The sequence below is a fragment of the Nicotiana tabacum genome, chromosome 1 (assembly GCF_000715075.1).
Source record: "Nicotiana tabacum cultivar K326 chromosome 1, ASM71507v2, whole genome shotgun sequence".
NCBI classification, from domain to species: Eukaryota; Viridiplantae; Streptophyta; class Magnoliopsida; order Solanales; family Solanaceae; genus Nicotiana; species Nicotiana tabacum.
The window spans coordinates 2497981-2515445 of NC_134080.1; the positions used below are offsets into that span (position 1 = coordinate 2497981).

At 38.5% G+C, this 17465-nt stretch overlaps 1 non-coding gene across 1 annotated transcript; it reads left to right on the forward strand.

The window, feature by feature from the left end:
- Positions 1-2050: 2050 nt before the first annotated feature.
- Positions 2051-2137, forward strand: LOC142165363 (small nucleolar RNA snoR114). The gene has a single exon (XR_012696164.1). It is a non-coding gene; the product is annotated as a small nucleolar RNA snoR114 (small nucleolar RNA).
- The last annotated feature ends 15328 nt before the right edge of the window (positions 2138-17465 follow it).

Below are 17465 nucleotides of genomic sequence, written 5' to 3' on the forward strand. Positions count from 1 at the left end.
AAAATTGAGATACGAATTCCCTGAGCATCTCGTTGTCTTTTTGCCTAGCCTTAAATAGGTCTGATTTTCTAGTTGGAACCTTAATAGCTCTAGCGTGCGCCTTCACAAAAGAATTTGCAAGCATACCAAATGAATCAACAGAATTAGGTGGTAAATTATGGTATCATATCATGGCACCCTTCGATAGAGTTTCTCCGAATTTCTTCAGTAACACAGATTCAATCTCGTCATCTTCCAGGTCATTTCCCTTAATGGCGCACGTATATGAGGTAACGTGCTCGTTTGGATCTGTCGTCCCGTTATACTTCGGAATCTAGGGCATACAGAATTTCTTTGGGATTGGCTTCGGAGTCGCACTTGGGGGGAAAGGTTTTTGGACAAATTTTTTGGAATCAAGTTCTTTCAATATCTGTGGTGCCCTCGGGATTTGGTCAACCCTGGAGTTATAAGTTTTCACCTTCTTATCATTTTCCTCGATCTTTTTTCCCCTGTCTCAATTTGCTTCGTCAATTCCTCGAGCATTTTTACGATAGCGGGATTAGTCTCCGATTCTCCCTCGTTCGATCTCTTTGGCACTGATTCGGCTCCTAGAACAACTTCTTTCAATGGTTCGAGCTCGATTCTGCTTGGTGCTCAATTCTGGTTTTGGAGTTGTGCTATCGCGGCTTGTTGAGTCTGCAACATCTTGAATATCGTTCGAAGGTTAATCCTTCCTTTATTTAGTCGTTTACTAATAAATTATTTCAAAATCAGGTACTCTTTCAGTTTCTGACGAGGGAAAAATCATGAGGTGCCAGAGCTTGATTTCCCTAAGTCTATCAGCCCTATAGCCAAAAATACGTAAATTTAATGAAATTGATAGCATGTGCATCAGTCGTGCATCTTATGTGTTACACATACATCTCGTGCATCACATGTGCATACATGGTAATTAGTAAAAAAAATTAAAAACCACATATATATTACTAAACGTGTGTGATGTATAAAACAAAATTAAAAAGGAAAAAGTGCAAGTTCTAAATGATAAAAGCTAATCATATTTCAATGACTTGATAGTTAAACTATGTCCTACAAAATTCCAAGTCCTAGGAATTTGTAAAATATATACTCATTAGAAAAGCTTATATGCTTAATTCCAATATCTTCTTATATTATATATAGTATTTCAAAAATTTAACAATATTTCTTAAAATTGTAACTGGCTTCATTTCCTTCTTTTTCTTTGGACATAGTTTCTTGCAACATTTTCTTTTATTCGTCCTATCACCTTAGAAGGAGTATAGCATGTGCATCGCACATGCATCCCATGTGTCACACATGCATTTTTATGTTTAACTTTTTAAAATCACATATTAGAGCTAGATTCAACCCAGTTAATATTATAAGCAACCAAATTAATCAACATAAAATGAAAGCTAAACCGAGGACTAACTTGATTTAATTACAAGATATATGAGAGGTGAAGTATATGAGAAAATATCACCTTTAATATTATGAAATTGTTATTCCCTCCGATCCATAATAAGTGACATTTTGGCCTTTTTATTTTGGTTCAAAACAAGTGTCCTATATAATCAATAATCGATTAACTTTAGTTTTTCAAATTTGTCCTTATTTATATATCCAAATGTATCAAGTTAACAATAAATAAATTTTAATGAAGGGTAATTTAGTCAAAATAACTTTTCGGGAGTTAGTATTTTCTAAAAGGGTGTATCATAGGTCAAAAATCACTTATTGTGGACCGAAGGGAGTATTATATAGAAATATGAGAAGTTTAAAATGGTTATTATCCGTGGTATTTCACCAATGTAATTTTCTAAAGCATGATTAACATACAGAATCCCAAGATTTTTGTTAATAAATATTGATTGCTCATTTCCAAGTAATTTTACTCAGATATTCTGTTAGATTGCCAAAAATTTGAGTGGGACAAATTTAGTATTTTATTATGTTACTATTGCATGACAATAAGTACCAGTGGTCTAGTGGTAGAATAGTAACCTGCCACGGTACAGACCCGGGTTCGATTCCCGGCTGGTGCATTTGAGGGCAATGAAGTTACCTTGCACTAGTTGTGAACGATGGGTCGTCACATACGTCTGACTTAAGATGAAAAAAATGTGCATCCGAGCTCTCTCTTTTTTTTTCTTTTTTTTCCCCTCATTTTCAGTCTGCAAGTAATAGGAGTTCAAGCTTACATCCAACATCAGTCAACTGTTTCTTTTGGAATTGTTGAACAAGTTTACATATAACATCTTGAACAGAAGTCAGCATGTAGCCAGACTCCACAGCACAATCCTTGAAACATCAGTCTCCTTGTTTTTGGACAATTGCAAGAAAGATTGATTCAAGACTTGGGTCCATGCTAATTTATTCTTTCCCCCATCTTATGCTTTGTTCTTGGTTTGCCTCTACTTCTTCAAAAGCAACCATTCATCCCACCACTAGAGTCAACTACAAAAGTTAGATGTTCTATTAAAACACATATTTAGTTTCAATTTATGTGGTACTTTTTGCTTCTCGAAAGTTAGTTTAACTAATTATTTAAGCTAAATTCGATCTTCTCGGACTTCGAAAGTTTTGTTTACTTGGTTTACCAAAAGTAGGGAATCACATTTGGCCTCGTTGACCTCTGCTCCCAAACTTTTATCCAACTCGAGACCTGAAATCATGGCCTTATACTCGGCCTCATTGTTAGTTAACTTCAAATTTTTTAGACTGCCTAATTACGTTACCCGTGGGTGGCTTCAAAATAATGCCCAGCCCGGACCCTTTCACGTTCAAAGAATCGTTCGTAAAGAGGGTCCACACCCCCGATGATGTACCTAATTTTAATAAAAGTTCCTTTTCGACCTCGGGTACGAGGGCTAGCATAAAGTCAGCCACGAAATCTGCCAAGATTTGGGATTTGATATCTGTTCGGGGTTGATACTCAGTATCGTACCCGCTGAGTTCCACAACCCATTTGCCCAATCTCCCCGAAAGTTTGGGTTTATGCAAAATATTACGAAGGGGATAGGTAGTTACAACACATATTGGGTGACACTGGAAATATGATTTTAATTTCCTAGAGGCGCTTATTAAAGCAAGCACTAATTTCTCTTAGTGTGGGTATCGGGTCTCGGCCTCACCTAAGATCTGACTAATATAGTAAACAGGGAATTGCGTACCTTGCTCTTATCGAACTAGGACCCCACTTACCGCTATTTTCGAGACCGCCAAGTATAAGTAAAGGTTCTCTTCCGCTTTCGAGGTATAAAGTAGTGGAGGGCTAGACATGTATCGTTTTAGTTCTTCTAAAGCTTGTTGGCATTTCGGGGTCCATGTAAAATTGCTCTTCTTCTTAAGTAGTGAGAAGAACCAGTGACTTATATCTGAGGACCTCGAGATGAATTGCCCTAGGGATGGCTATGTGCACGGTCAGCCTCTACACGACCTTCACATTATCCACGACTTTGATATCCTCGATACCTTTGATTTTATCGGGGTTGATCTTGATCCTCCGATTGGACACCATGAAGCCGAGAAATTTGCCCGAGCCAACCCCGAATGCACACTTTTCTGGGTTGAGTTTCGTGTTGTACCTCCTTAGTATGTCGAAAGTCTCCTGTAAATGTTTCAAATGGTCCTCTGCTCGCAGGGGCTTAACTAGAATGTCTCAATATAAACTTCCATAGATTTCCCTATTTGTTCTTCAAACATTCGATTTAGTAGGCATTGATAAGTTGCACCAGCATTTTTTAGTCCAAATGACATTATGTTAAAACAATAGGTGTCGTATTTGGTGATAAACAAAGTCTTTTCCCGATCCTCCAAGTTCATTCGTATTTGATTGTACCCGGAGTAGGCATCAAGAAAACTAAGAATCTCGTGACCGGTCGTGGCATCGATCATGTGATCGATGTTAAGCAAAGGAAAAGAATCTTTAGGGCATGCCTTGTTCAAATCCTTGTAGTCTATGCACATTCTAAGTTTATTTTCCTTCTTAGGGACTACCACTACATTTTCTAACCATTCCGAATAATTTACTTCACGAATAGAGCCTATTTTGAGAAGTTTGGTTACCTCATCCTTGATGAATGCATGCTTAACCTAGGACTAGGGCCTTCTCTTTTGCTTTACTGGACGAAACTTCGGGTCCAACCTCAATCGATGGGTAGTGATCTCTGGTGGGATCCTTGTCATATCGAGATGGGACCAAGCAAAAAAATCTATGTTATATAAAAAGAATTGAACGAGTTTTTTCCTAAGCTCGGGAGTTAACCTGTGCCCAGGTATACCTCTCGATCAGGCAGATGCTCGATCAGTATGATTTGTTCCAGCTCTTCGACCATCGACTTCGTTGCATTAGAATCACTAGGGATTATGAAGGTTTGAGGTATCATATAATCATCATTCTCAAAAGTTTCCTTCTCCTCCAATCGGGCCGAGGCCGGTGACTGCGGTTGCTATTTGACTTCCTGCTTTCCCTTCGACTACGATCCCTTTATTGATGAAAGTGTCGATACCGGTACTATTTCGTCGATTGCAAACATTTCTTTGGCGGCGGGTTGTCCATCGTACACCGTTTTGATTCCTTCTGATGTTGGGAACTTCAGGACTTGATGAAGCATCGAGGGCACTACACTCATGTTATGGATCCAAGGCCTTCCGAGCAGCGCATTATACCTCATGTCACCTTCGATCACATAGAACTTTGTTTCTTGGATGGTCCCTACCACATTTACTGGCAAAATGATTTTCCCTTTGGTGGTTTCACTTGCCATGTTGAAACTGTTAAGTACTCGAGCTGCAGGCACAATTTGATCTTGGAGGTCGAGTTGCTCTACGACCCTTGATTGAATAATGTTTGTCGAGCTACCTGGATCAATCAACATACATTTATCTTGAATTTTATTCATAAGGATAGATATTACCAGTGTATCGTTGTGAGGTTGTTCGATCCTTTCTGCATCCTCATCGCTGAAAGACAAGGTTTCTTCTGGTAGGTAGTCCCGAGTTCGCTTTTCCCTTGTGATTGTCACCTTAGTGTGTTTAAATACCAATCCTTGAGGAACATCGACTCCTCCAACAATCATGCGAATCACATGTTGTGGCTCTTCATGCTCGTTCTGTCTGTTTGAATCTCTGTTTTTGAAGTGGTTCTTGGCTCGATCACTTACGAATTCTCGAAGGTGCCCCTTATTGAATAATCGAGCTACTTCCTCTCTTAGCTGTCTGCAATCTTCTATTTTATGCAATCTTCTATTTTAAGGTCTGAAGTTATATTCTGACAATCGAGGTGCTTCTTTGGACCCGGTATCTCTATTGAAACCACACTTGCTCATGAGCCCTCGGTAGCTCTGTCCCCGATCATTCCTTCTATCATTCCGAAGGGGTTGAGCCCTAGCCCATTATTTCTTCGATCTCCACCGTATGCTGACATTGGACTCTGTTCGATCGTGATTCCCGGTCAACGTCCCTTTTAACTCTATCAACGGACCTGTTGGGATAAATCAAACCAACCGAAGCCCTTAGCTGATCGTCTCTGACCCTAATCTTTGACTGATATCGATTATGTACATCGGACCATGTGACGGCTGGATATTCGATCAAATTCTACTTTAATTATTACGAAGCTATGGAACTCCATTTGTTGAGACCTTGAGTGAAGGCTTGAACAACCCAATCATCAGTGACCGATGGCAAATCCACCTGTTTCATTTAAAATCGAGATATGAATTCCCTGAGCATCTCGTTGTCTTTTTTCCTTACCTTAAATAGGTCCGATTTTCTAGTTGCAACCTTAATAGCTCCAGCGTGCGCCTTCACAAAAGAATCTGCAAGCATACCAAATGAATCAACAGAATTAGGTGGTAAATTGTGGTACCATATCATGGCACCCTTCGATAGAGTTTCTCCGAATTTCTTCAGTAACACGGATTTAATCTCATCATCTTCCAGGTCATTTCCCTTAATGGTGCACGTATATGAGGTGATGTGCTCGTTTGGATCTGTTGTCCCTTTATACTTCGGAATCTAGCGCATACAGAATTTCTTTGGGATTGGTTTCGGAGTTGCACTTGGGGGGAAAGGTTTTTGGACAAACTTTTTGGAATCAAGTCCTTTCAATATCGGTGGTTCCCCCGGGATTTAGTCGACCCTGGAGTTATAAGTTTTCACCTTCTTATCATTTTCCTCGATCTTCTTTTCCCTTGTCTCGATTTGCTTCGTCAGTTTCTCGAGCATTTTTACGATAGCGGGATTAGTCTCTGATTCTCTCTCGTTCGATCTCTTTGGCACCGATTCGACTCTAAGAACAACTTCTTGTGATGGCTCGAGCTCGATTCTGCTTGGTGCTCGATTCTGGTTTTGGAGTTGTGCTATCGCAGCTTGTTGAGTCTATAACATCTAGAATATCATTCAAAGGTTAATTCCCCTTTCTTCACTGCTCTGTGCGTTCTGATCGGCTGCTCGAGCATCTCTGTGGATGCTATTTTTAGGGTCGACACCCAAATTCCCATTAATGGCAATATGGGTGCTGACGTCAATTGGGTCCACGGCCGGGGGTCCATCAGGGTTGACTGGAGGCACTCCGTTTCCCGGGGCGGCTATGTTGTCATTTCCGTAGTGGAAGCCAAGGCTATTGTCTGTATATGTGGGTGCTACTTGAGAGTTTGACATGTTGATCCTGAAATTAAAGATACTTACAAGAACAAGCGTAAAGCAGTGTGTGTTATGAGAATTTATACCAGGCAATCACTATTATCCTTAGCCCCACGTTGGGCGCCAAACTGTTTACCCTTAAAATCAGATAATTATTAAACTTATATGTGGTTTTAAGGATACGTAATTTCACCTAGCACCAGTTGATAAATATGACGGTTAATAATGGAAATAAACAAACAAAAAAATAAACCAGTATTGAAGTGCAATTCAGCCCTCTAGCTATGTCGCCCTCGAACTGAGAATAGAATTATGAACTGAATTGATGAACAAGAGAAACAGAAAATTGTCTTATTTTTATATGCGTCAATGTAAGGTGTTTACAAAGTGATTAAGACCCCCTTGATATAGTGGAGGAATCTTATTAAGATAAAATTCTAATTAAATAAGGAGATCATGTTTATCTAAACAACCGCCCTTGACTTGATCTGTTCCGAGATTTCCACCATGATCTTCGACCGATCACGAATATCTCACCTTTCCATTATCATGATATCTTCGGTCTTGGTGTACGTCTATCTCGTTCTACCTCGATCATTACTAGTTTCGATCTTGCTAAGTATCTTGAATTCCAAACTCGGTGCCTTATCCTCATATCTCGGCTAGATATGCTATGGGGCTGATCCTCGATCATCCCCGGGTCTCGATCAATCGGTAAAATCATGTGGGCCCGGTTTTAGCAGTATACAATGCCACCCTAGGAGATCCACAAATGGTCACAAAAAGACAAACATTAACATAACCACGTGTCACACCTCCTTTTTTCGCACCCGCGAGGGTGCAAGGGAGTTTTTCCAATTAAAGGACAATCGAGACGGGATTGGTTTATTTATTTCAGAGTCGCCACCTGGGAATTTTAAGGCGTCCCAAGTCACCAATTTTAATCCCTGAATCGAGGAGAATATGACTCTGTTTATTATTCTGCGAACCAGAAATCCTGAGTAAGGAATTCTGTTAATCCGGAAGAAGGTGTTAGGCATTTCCGAATTCTGTGGTTCTAGCACGGTCGCTTAACTGTTTTTATTATTGGCTTAATTATCTTGATTTTACTAAATACGTTTTTATTGCATGATTTTACTACCGCTTTTTACTTATTGTTTAAAATTATATGGACGAATTACGCGTACGTATATTCATATTATATATTTTTTATAAGTACCAGGGATTGTTCCACGCGTACGTGTACACAATAAAATTATCCATGTTATAGTTTTTTTTTTTATAGAAAAAATATATATATTCGAAAATCAAAAATAAAATCAGGAACATCATCACCCCTTTTATTTAGATAATGAACTGCACACCTCGGGTTATATGAAATTATTTTAACACCTTTGGAAACATCCTTTTCTTAAATATTCGCTCGAAATTGCGCGTACGCATAATCCGAATTTGCTTTTAAAAATATAATCAGGGTACGCGAACGCATCCCTAATTGCGCAAAATACTTGTAATGGTATTATGGATTTTTCACAAATTATTTATTATATTCATATATTTTTTATGTGAAAATCATGAGAACTCCCATTTTAGAGGCCTTTAAATTCTTTGAAAAGAATTCACAATCTATTAAAGGTTGCCCGTCGATTATAATTTCCGAGTATAAATTATATTCATTCCAACTATTCAAATTCAAAGAACAGAATAAAAATATGATTAATACTATTTTTAACAAATATAACATATATATATATGCCAAAGAATGAATTGTATATGAAACTGAAAATGAATTATAAAGGAAAGAATATTTTTCAAGAACTTTTATTATTTTTATTTAGTGCAAGTTCTATTCATAATTACCATTGATATAAAGTTTTGCAATTTGTGTTCGTACATCTCATCTTATTCTCATATACTTGTTTTAATCTTAATAGACGAAATTAATTTAATTACTTATGCCTATGATTGAGTTAGGATAGATATATATATAATCAAACCAATTTGATTCTCAATCTATGTGAATTATTACTAACTATTAACTTTCACATTATATAAGTTCCTAAGCCCTTTATTATTAAGAAAGAGAACAAGTCTAGTTGACTTAATAAAATGATATTGCATACAATATTACTTACCATATTTGACATCGTGAACATAACGGATTATACTAACGCGTCTTTCAACTATAGATTATGAACACAATCAATGTTATGCCAAAAGATAGCAAATTGCAACCAATCATCATCTAGCTTTAAACAACAACTAATTAACTAACAAAATAATCTAATAGCATATTTTCCTTGATATTTCCATATTATGCTATACCTATCTAACAATACCATAAAGTGTAAATAAAAGCCAACTTTCTGCCATGCTTCCTATTTACACAACTCAAAGATAACTAAACTAATTAAATTTCAACATGGATAACATTATTACAAAGTTTTTATATGAATTTAAAAATAAGACAATTAACTTGTAGCCGTCAAGTCGAACTCACTACTGGTTATCCAACATGAAACCAAAACTGAAATTTAAATGTTTAAACTTAAACGATAGAAGGCAGTACTACAATTTAAAATTCATTTATTTGTCATGTTGAATCTCTTTCCAACATAGAATTTAAGAGATATATACCTGAAAACGAAGGTAGAAGGAGTAAATTTCAGCAGTTGCAACAGTAATAAAGTCAGCAGAATAGCAGTATTTAGCAAGTCTGAACCAAACCCGTTAACCCAGATGAACAGTGACAGTAACTTGAGGAAAATTTCAGATTCAGACTGAATAGTATCCACAAAAACAAACAACGGACAGATTCTAGAAGGATAACATTTTTTCAGATTTTCAGTTTCTTCCTGTTTCGGATTCCTATTTCTGATTTTTCTATTTCTGTTTTCTTCAATCTCACACTCTCTTTTTCTTCTTAGAATCTCCTGTTAAAATCTGATTTCTTTTTCTTTTCAAATCAGATTTTTCTCTTCCTATTTTTTCTGTCTTTCCAAAACTCTCTCTAAGCTCTCAAAAACTCTGTCTGAAAACTGATCAATCAGATTTTTTTTTCTCTTTAAAAATCTGAGTCTCTCCCCCCTCCTCAAGTCAGTCCCCATTCCCCCCTCTTATACAGGTCTGCCTGGACCCCTTTTATCTTTTAAAAACAGAAAATTTCCATTAAAAATCTGTTTTTCCACTTTAAATCCCATTAAGCTAACTTTTCCCTGATTTTCAGCAACCCATTACCCTTTGTTTCCCATTACCCCATTAAATTAAAAGCCACTAACACTCCACTATCAGCACACTACTATCCTCACTGTTTCATTACCAGTAGTACCCCTGAAAGCTTACTGTTATTACTGCCCTCAAGGAAATCAGAATCTGATACAAAATAGATTTTAAAAATTGTTCAAAATCGATTATCCTTCTGAATTAAACAGCTATAACCAATCCTATCAAGTTCTGGACTGAATCTTGACTGAGAATGCACCTTTCTAACACAATGGTATCTAACCAACATTTGTGAAATTGAAATTAAACCTAATATCACAACAAATTATACTGAATTCAACATAGCAAGTCAAACTGAATTTCAGCATTGAACTAAGATCAAACATACACAGGAGCATTGTCAATATACTGACAATGCCCTGTTCAGAAAACAACATATACAGCATACATTTGAATTCACTGATTCGCAAACAAACATGATTTAATTGACGAGTATTAATCAGTTGACTATTTACAACATTTGTCCATAATAAGTCTAAAACAAAAAAAACAGACTGTTTCAATCATCATTATCATAAATGAGAATTCATAATATAACTAATCGACGAACTTAATCGAGTCGATTACTTACATTGTGAATAATCACAACCAACAGAAACAGTTTCATATTTTGATCATATAGACGAGTATGATACAGTATAACAACAAAAGATGGGAAAATTACAGACTAATGAAACAAACATAAAATACACGTAGAATACACAAAAGAAATAGAAAAAATACCTCTGAATCTTCAAATTTATTCAGGCACAGACTCAACTTGAATTCGGACATTTTTGAGGCTGAACAGACTTTATTCGAAGTATTCTCAGTTGAGAATACCTCGATTAAAGTCTATTAGACCTCAATCCTTCACTCGAATCAGAAAAATTCCAAGATTGGAAAATTTTTAGGGTTTCAGGTTCTTGGATCTTAAATCCGAACATTTTCGGGCTGATTCGAAGGGAACCAAAGATGACACAAGGGTGAGGGGAGCCTAGGGGTCATTTGGTGTCATTTTAGAACAAGTCTGAGTTTGTTCTTATTTGTTCCGAATCTTCAAAAGAAGATTCGAGAAGCTCGGAAGTGATTCGAGCCAAACAAGCAACAGATCCATACCTAGGGTGGTTAGGGGAAGTTATGGTGTCGATTTGGGGCTGTTAGGTTTAGATCTGAGTTTGGCTCGAATCTTCAAATGAAGATTCGAGAACCTTCAGGAAGATTCGAGCCAAGAGGCTAACATATTCGGATAGAGGGTGTTCAGGGGGTTCTAGGGTGTTATTTTGGTGACCGGCGGCGTTGATGCCGCCGGATTTCAGGCGGTGGGGAATAAGGGCGGCTAGGGTTAGGGGGGGTCTGAGGAAGGTGATGATGAACAGTGGAGAGGGGGGTTTAGTTAGGGGGCCGGGGTGAGGATTATGGGCTTATATAGGGACGGGGTGGGTTGATGCTGACCGTTAGATCTAGTAGGATGAGTGGTCAGGATTTATTCACTTAACCAAACGATGTCGTTTGGCTTAAGTTTGGGGGAAAGGGGTCAGCCTGGGGGTGATATGGATCGGGTTTGGATGAGTTCCTGAGGCCGTTGGATCAAGATAGATGAACGGTTCAGATCTGACAGCGTAAAACGTCGTCGTTTCGTTTAAGCAATGGCTGAACTGGACCGTTTGATTGAAACAAATCAAAGGCCCAGATTTGAAGTGCCCATACGGCGTCGTTTGGATTTGGTGGTATTGGATCGGACCTGGGGTTTGTTTGGACTGGGCTGTGGAGGGTTAACTTGATTTGGGCCTGGAATTTAATCCAGGTCCGATTTTGTATATATATATATTTTTTCATTTTTTCTAATTTAAATTTCTAATTTTAATTATAAAACAATTTTAACTTCACAAAAATATATTAATTACTCTATAACAATTATTTCACACATAGACAAAACATCAAACACACAGTGGAAAATAGAACTATTGCATATTTTTTTGTGATTTTATTTAAATTATCTTTTAAATGCATAATTAAATCCTATATGCATGCAACATGTATTTTATTTTATTTTCATTTTATTATGACAAAGTAAACATTTATGGACATAACACAAATATTTAACGCCACGCAAATTCAAAAATTACGCAGTAAAAGAAATTTATTTTATTTTTTGATTTATTTTGGAGTAGTTTTCGTAAAGGCAAAAATCACGTGCTCACAGCTGCCGCTCTTTGTGCGGAAACTCGAAGAGTTTTCGTGCAAAGATAAAGTGAGCGGATACGAGTGATTTTTGCCCGTTCAAATACTCCGTGGGAAGCATTTTGTGAAAGATTTGACCGAACCTCTGCTTCAAAGGTTTCCTACATATCTATGGCTATAAAGGAATCAGGTCAATGTAGTTCGGGAATTTTTTGGTAGCTGGGACTACCGTGGGACTGTGATGTTACTGCTGCTTCGTGCTGTTTTTACTGCTTGCTGACCTCCTTATTACACCTTACTTCAAAGGTAATACAAAAAAAACTAAACTAGATTATGGTACAGGAATTATAAAAATCTTATCTAGATCATGCCCTTGCGTTTCTTGTTGTCTTGATATCTTGGTGACTCTTGGGCATTTGGCTTATTCCATATTCCTTTTCATTGGGTCCCGTATTTTCTTTTGGAACTCTTGTTGTTTCTTGCTGGGGATTTTGTTGGACTCCTCTGCTTTATTGATTCTAAATGTGCTCCTTTACCATATGAGCGGGCTTTTGATTTTAAAACTTCAATTGCATTCCCTCGTTCTCCAGGTGGGTGCCTTGACTGCTTCTTTTCTTTCTTCGTCCTCGTTCTCCAGGTGGACGCCTGACTTCTTTAATTCTTCATCCTCATTCTCCAGGTGGACGCCTGACTTCTTTAATTCTTCATCCTCATTCTCCAGGTGGACGCCTGACTTCTTTAATTCTTATCCTCATTCTCCAGGTGGACGCCTGACTTCTTTAATTCTTCATCCTCATTCTCCAGGTGGACGCCTGACTTCTTCTTTTCTCATCCTCATTCTCCAGGTGGACGCCTGACTTCTTTAATTCTCATCCTCATTCTCCAGGTGGACGCCTGACTTCTTCTTTTCTCATCCTCATTCTCCAGGTGGACGCCTGACTTCTTTAATTCTCATCCTCATTCTCCAGGTGGACGCCTGACTTCTTCTTTTCTCATCCTCATTCTCCAGGTGGACGCCTGACTTCTTTAATTCTCATCCTCATTCTCCAGGTGGACGCCTGACTTCTTCTTTTCTCATCCTCATTCTCCAGGTGGACGCCTGACTTCTTCTTTTCTTCATCCTCATTCTCCAGGTGGACGCCTGACTTCTTTAATTCTTCATCCTCATTCTCCAGGTGGACGCCTGACTTCTTTAATTCTTCATCCTCATTCTCCAGGTGGACGCCTGACTTCTTCTTTTCTCATCCTCATTCTCCAGGTGGACGCCTGACTTCTTTAATTCTTCATCCTCATTCTCCAGGTGGACGCCTGACTTCTTTAATTCTCATCCTCATTCTCCAGGTGGACGCCTGACTTCTTTAATTCTTTATCCTCATTCTCCAGGTGGACGCCTGACTTCTTTAATTCTTCATCCTCATTCTCCAGGTGGACGCCTGACTTCTTTAATTCTTCATCCTCATTCTCCAGGTGGACGCCTGACTTCTTTAATTCTTCATCCTCATTCTCCAGGTGGACGCCTGACTTCTTCTTTTCTTCATCCTCATTCTCCAGGTGGACGCCTGACTTCTTTAATTCTTCATCCTCATTCTCCAGGTGGACGCCTGACTTCTTTAATTCTTCATCCTCATTCTCCAGGTGGACGCCTGACTTCTTTAATTCTTCATCCTCATTCTCCAGGTGGACGCCTGACTTCTTCTATTCTTTACCAGGTATTTCCTGACACAAATATTGTATTTGCCCCTGTTTTAAATCAAAGAAAACTTCGTTAGTTTAAAGCAGGGTGGTTAACTGGGGTATTCTTGCCGATGGTGAGGTTTCTCTTCGTCTCTCTTTTATTTCCTTGAAATGGTTGAAAAAGACTGTTTTGTCTTAGTAATGGATCTTTGACTACAGGATTCCCCTCTGTATGTTTTCCTTCAAACCCTTTTAACGGTAATCATATGTCCCTTCTGACTTTGCTGATCTACTTTTGATTTCACTTTTCTTCCACCCATATCTTATTATTTTTATCTCCCGCCTTTCATGGCCTTATTTTGCATCATGTAACCTTGAATCTTGGTAGTATACCTTGACATTCCTTCTTATTTGTTTGGAATAAAACTTATCTCAAAGCTTTTTAGAAAAGTAAGATTATTAGTGACGAAACACGCTGATTTCGACAATTATAGAATGAAAAGAAAAATCCAAGTTTGGATGACTGTTGGAGAAAGAATAAAAACTTATCTGATTGGAGTTACTGGCACCAATGATCAAGGTATGCATTTCGGTTTAATCAACCCAGTCTTTTAATCAATCTCCTTTCAATTGTCTCGTTTTTGTTTTCGCCAAAATTTCCGTGATCCAATTTCATTTTTCATTTCACATGCCTGTTGGGCTTTCAATATCTCAAAGAGTTTTCATCGATAAAGCTTCCTCATTTGTTCATTTCTCACTTCTTTTTCGCCTTATAGTGCCTACGAAGGTTTTCACCAATAAGACTCTCTCATTTTACTTTTCTCTTGACTTCCGTCGCCTTATGGTGCCCGTGTGGGTTTTCACCTATAAGACTCTCTCATTTTTACTTTCTTTTCTTGTTGGTACCAGAGTGTTATGAACCATCTTCATTTGCTTGACTCAGCATTTTTCTAAGATTGGTCGAAAGGTCTTTCTGGTATGGGGTTAGAAATGGAAAAGGTAATAAAAGCTAAACAGTTTTGGTATGTGTTTAAAATTACAACTCTTGGAATCTTTTTCTTATTTCCAATACAATTCTTGCCCCAGTTTCTTGATTGGGGTTGCTTGATGTTTCTTTTTGTGCACATTATGTATATTGTGCACCCTATGACCGAGCCGTGAGGCGCCTACGTATCCTTCTTTGAGGAATCAGGTCAAACGTAGTTCACTACATGATAGTGATTTTATATATATTTTATTTGATTTTCATTGCTTCCAAGAGGGGGTAGGAAAGAAACAAGTATAGCTCAAAGGGGGGAAACAAAGGGTATAGTGTTTGGATAGCAGAATAAATTACCTTTGTCATTCCAATCTTCGAAATAATGCTAAATACAAACATTCAAAAATTTATGCATAATATCTCTTTACCGCGTCAGAATTGATTGCCATGTCTATGCATTTGCCTTCAATATCTGTTAAACATAGTGCACCATTCGATAATACTCTGGTCACAATGAATGGTCCTTGCCAATTCGGGGCAAATTTGCCTTTTGCCTCAACCTGATGTGGAAGAATATGTTTCAGCACATGCTGACCTACTTCAAACTTCCGGGGACGCACCTTTTTGTTGTATGCTCTTTCTATTCTTCTTTGATATAATTGACCATGGCATACTGCGGTCAATCGTTTTTCATCAATCAAGTTTAACTGTTCTAAACGGGTTTTGACCCATTCATCATCATCAATCTTTGCTTCGGCGATGATCCGAAGGGAAGGAATCTCAACTTCTGCAGGAATTACTGCTTCAGTGCCGTATACCAACGAATAAGGAGTTGCTCCTACTGAAGTGCAAACAGTAGTGCGGTATCCCAATAATGCAAATGGTAATTTTTCATGCCATTGTTTTGAACCTTCTACCATTTTCCGAAGTATCTTTTTTATGTTTTTGTTGGCTGCTTCTACTGCTCCATTCGCCTTGGGCCGATATGGGGTAGAGTTGCGATGCGTAATCTTAAACTGTTGACATACTTCCTTCATTAAGTTGCTGTTAAGATTAGCACCGTTATCTGTGATGATCACCTTCGGGATTCCGAATCGACATATGATATTTGAGTGGATAAAATCGACCACAGCTTTCTTGGTCACTGATTTGAATGTCTTGGCCTCAACCCATTTGGTAAAATAATCAATAGCTACCAGAATGAACCTGTGCCCATTGGATGTTGCCGGCTCAATTGGTCCAATCACATCCATGCCCCAGGCAACGAAGGGCCATGGTGCCGACATTGTGTGCAACTCGGATGGTGGAGAATGAATCAAATCTCCGTGTATTTGGCATTGATGACACTTGCGCACAAAACTGATACAATCTCGCTCCATGGTAAGCCAATAGTAACCAGCTCGGAGGATTTTCTTTGCCAACACATATCCACTCATGTGGGGTCCGCAAACTCCTGAATGTACTTCAGACATGACAGCTGTAGCTTGTCTGGCATCTATGCATCTTAATAATCCAAGATTTGGTGTTCTTTTATACAAAACTCCTCCGCTTAAGAAGAATCCATTTGTCAATCGCCTAATGGTCCTCTTTTAATCTTCTGTGGCTTGTGCGGGATATATCTCCATCCTGATATACTCCTTGATGTCGTGGAACCATGGTTCACCATCAAATTCTTCTTCAACCATATTGCAATAAGCGTGCTGATCATGGACTTGAATATGTATCGGATCTACATAAGCTTTGTCCGGATGGTGCAACATTGATGCCAGGGTAGCCAATGCATCGGCAACCTCATTATGGATTCTTGGGATATGTTGGAATTCCACTGATTGAAACCGCTGACAAAGATCATGTAGACATTGTCGGTATGGTATGAGCTTCAAGTCTCGGGTTTCCCATTCTCCTTGAATTTGATGTACCAAAAGATCCGAATCTCCCATGACTAAGATTTCTCGGATACCCATGTCTGCGGCTAGCCTTAACCCCAAAATGCAAGCTTCATATTCAGCCATATTATTGGTGCAATAAAATCGCAATTGAGCCGTAACAGGATAGTGATGCCCTGTTTCAGAAATGATTACAGCTCATATCCCGACTCCTTTCATGTTAGCGGCTCCATCAAAGAAAAGTTTCCAGCCAGGCTTTTCAATTCGCTCCACCTCATCGATATGCATTGTTTCTTCATCAGGAAAATAAGTTTTCAACGGCTCATATTCCTCATCGACCAGGTTTTCGGCCAAATGATCGGCCAGTGCTTGAGCCTTCATTGCAGTTCGAGTCACATAGATGATGTCAAATTCTGTGAGCAATATCTGCCACTTTGCGAGTCTTCCCGTTGGCATAGGCGTTTTAAAAATGTATTTCAATGGATCCAACCGAGAAATAAGGTAAGTAGTGTAGGATGACAAATAGTGTTTCAATTTTTGAGTTACCCATGTTAGGGCGCAACATGTCTTTTCCAGATGAGTATACTTAACCTCATAAGCTGTGAACTTCTTGCTAAGGTAGTAGATGGCCTGTTTTTTTCTGCCACTGAGGTCATGTTGCCCCAATACGCAACCAAATGAATTTTCCAAAACCGTCAAGTAAAGAATCAAAGGTCTTCCTGGCTCTGGCGGGACCAACACGGGTGGGTTCGACAAGTACCCTTTTATCTTATCGAATGCTTCTTGACACTCATCGGTCCATTTGACCGCAGCATCCTTTTTCAACAATTTGA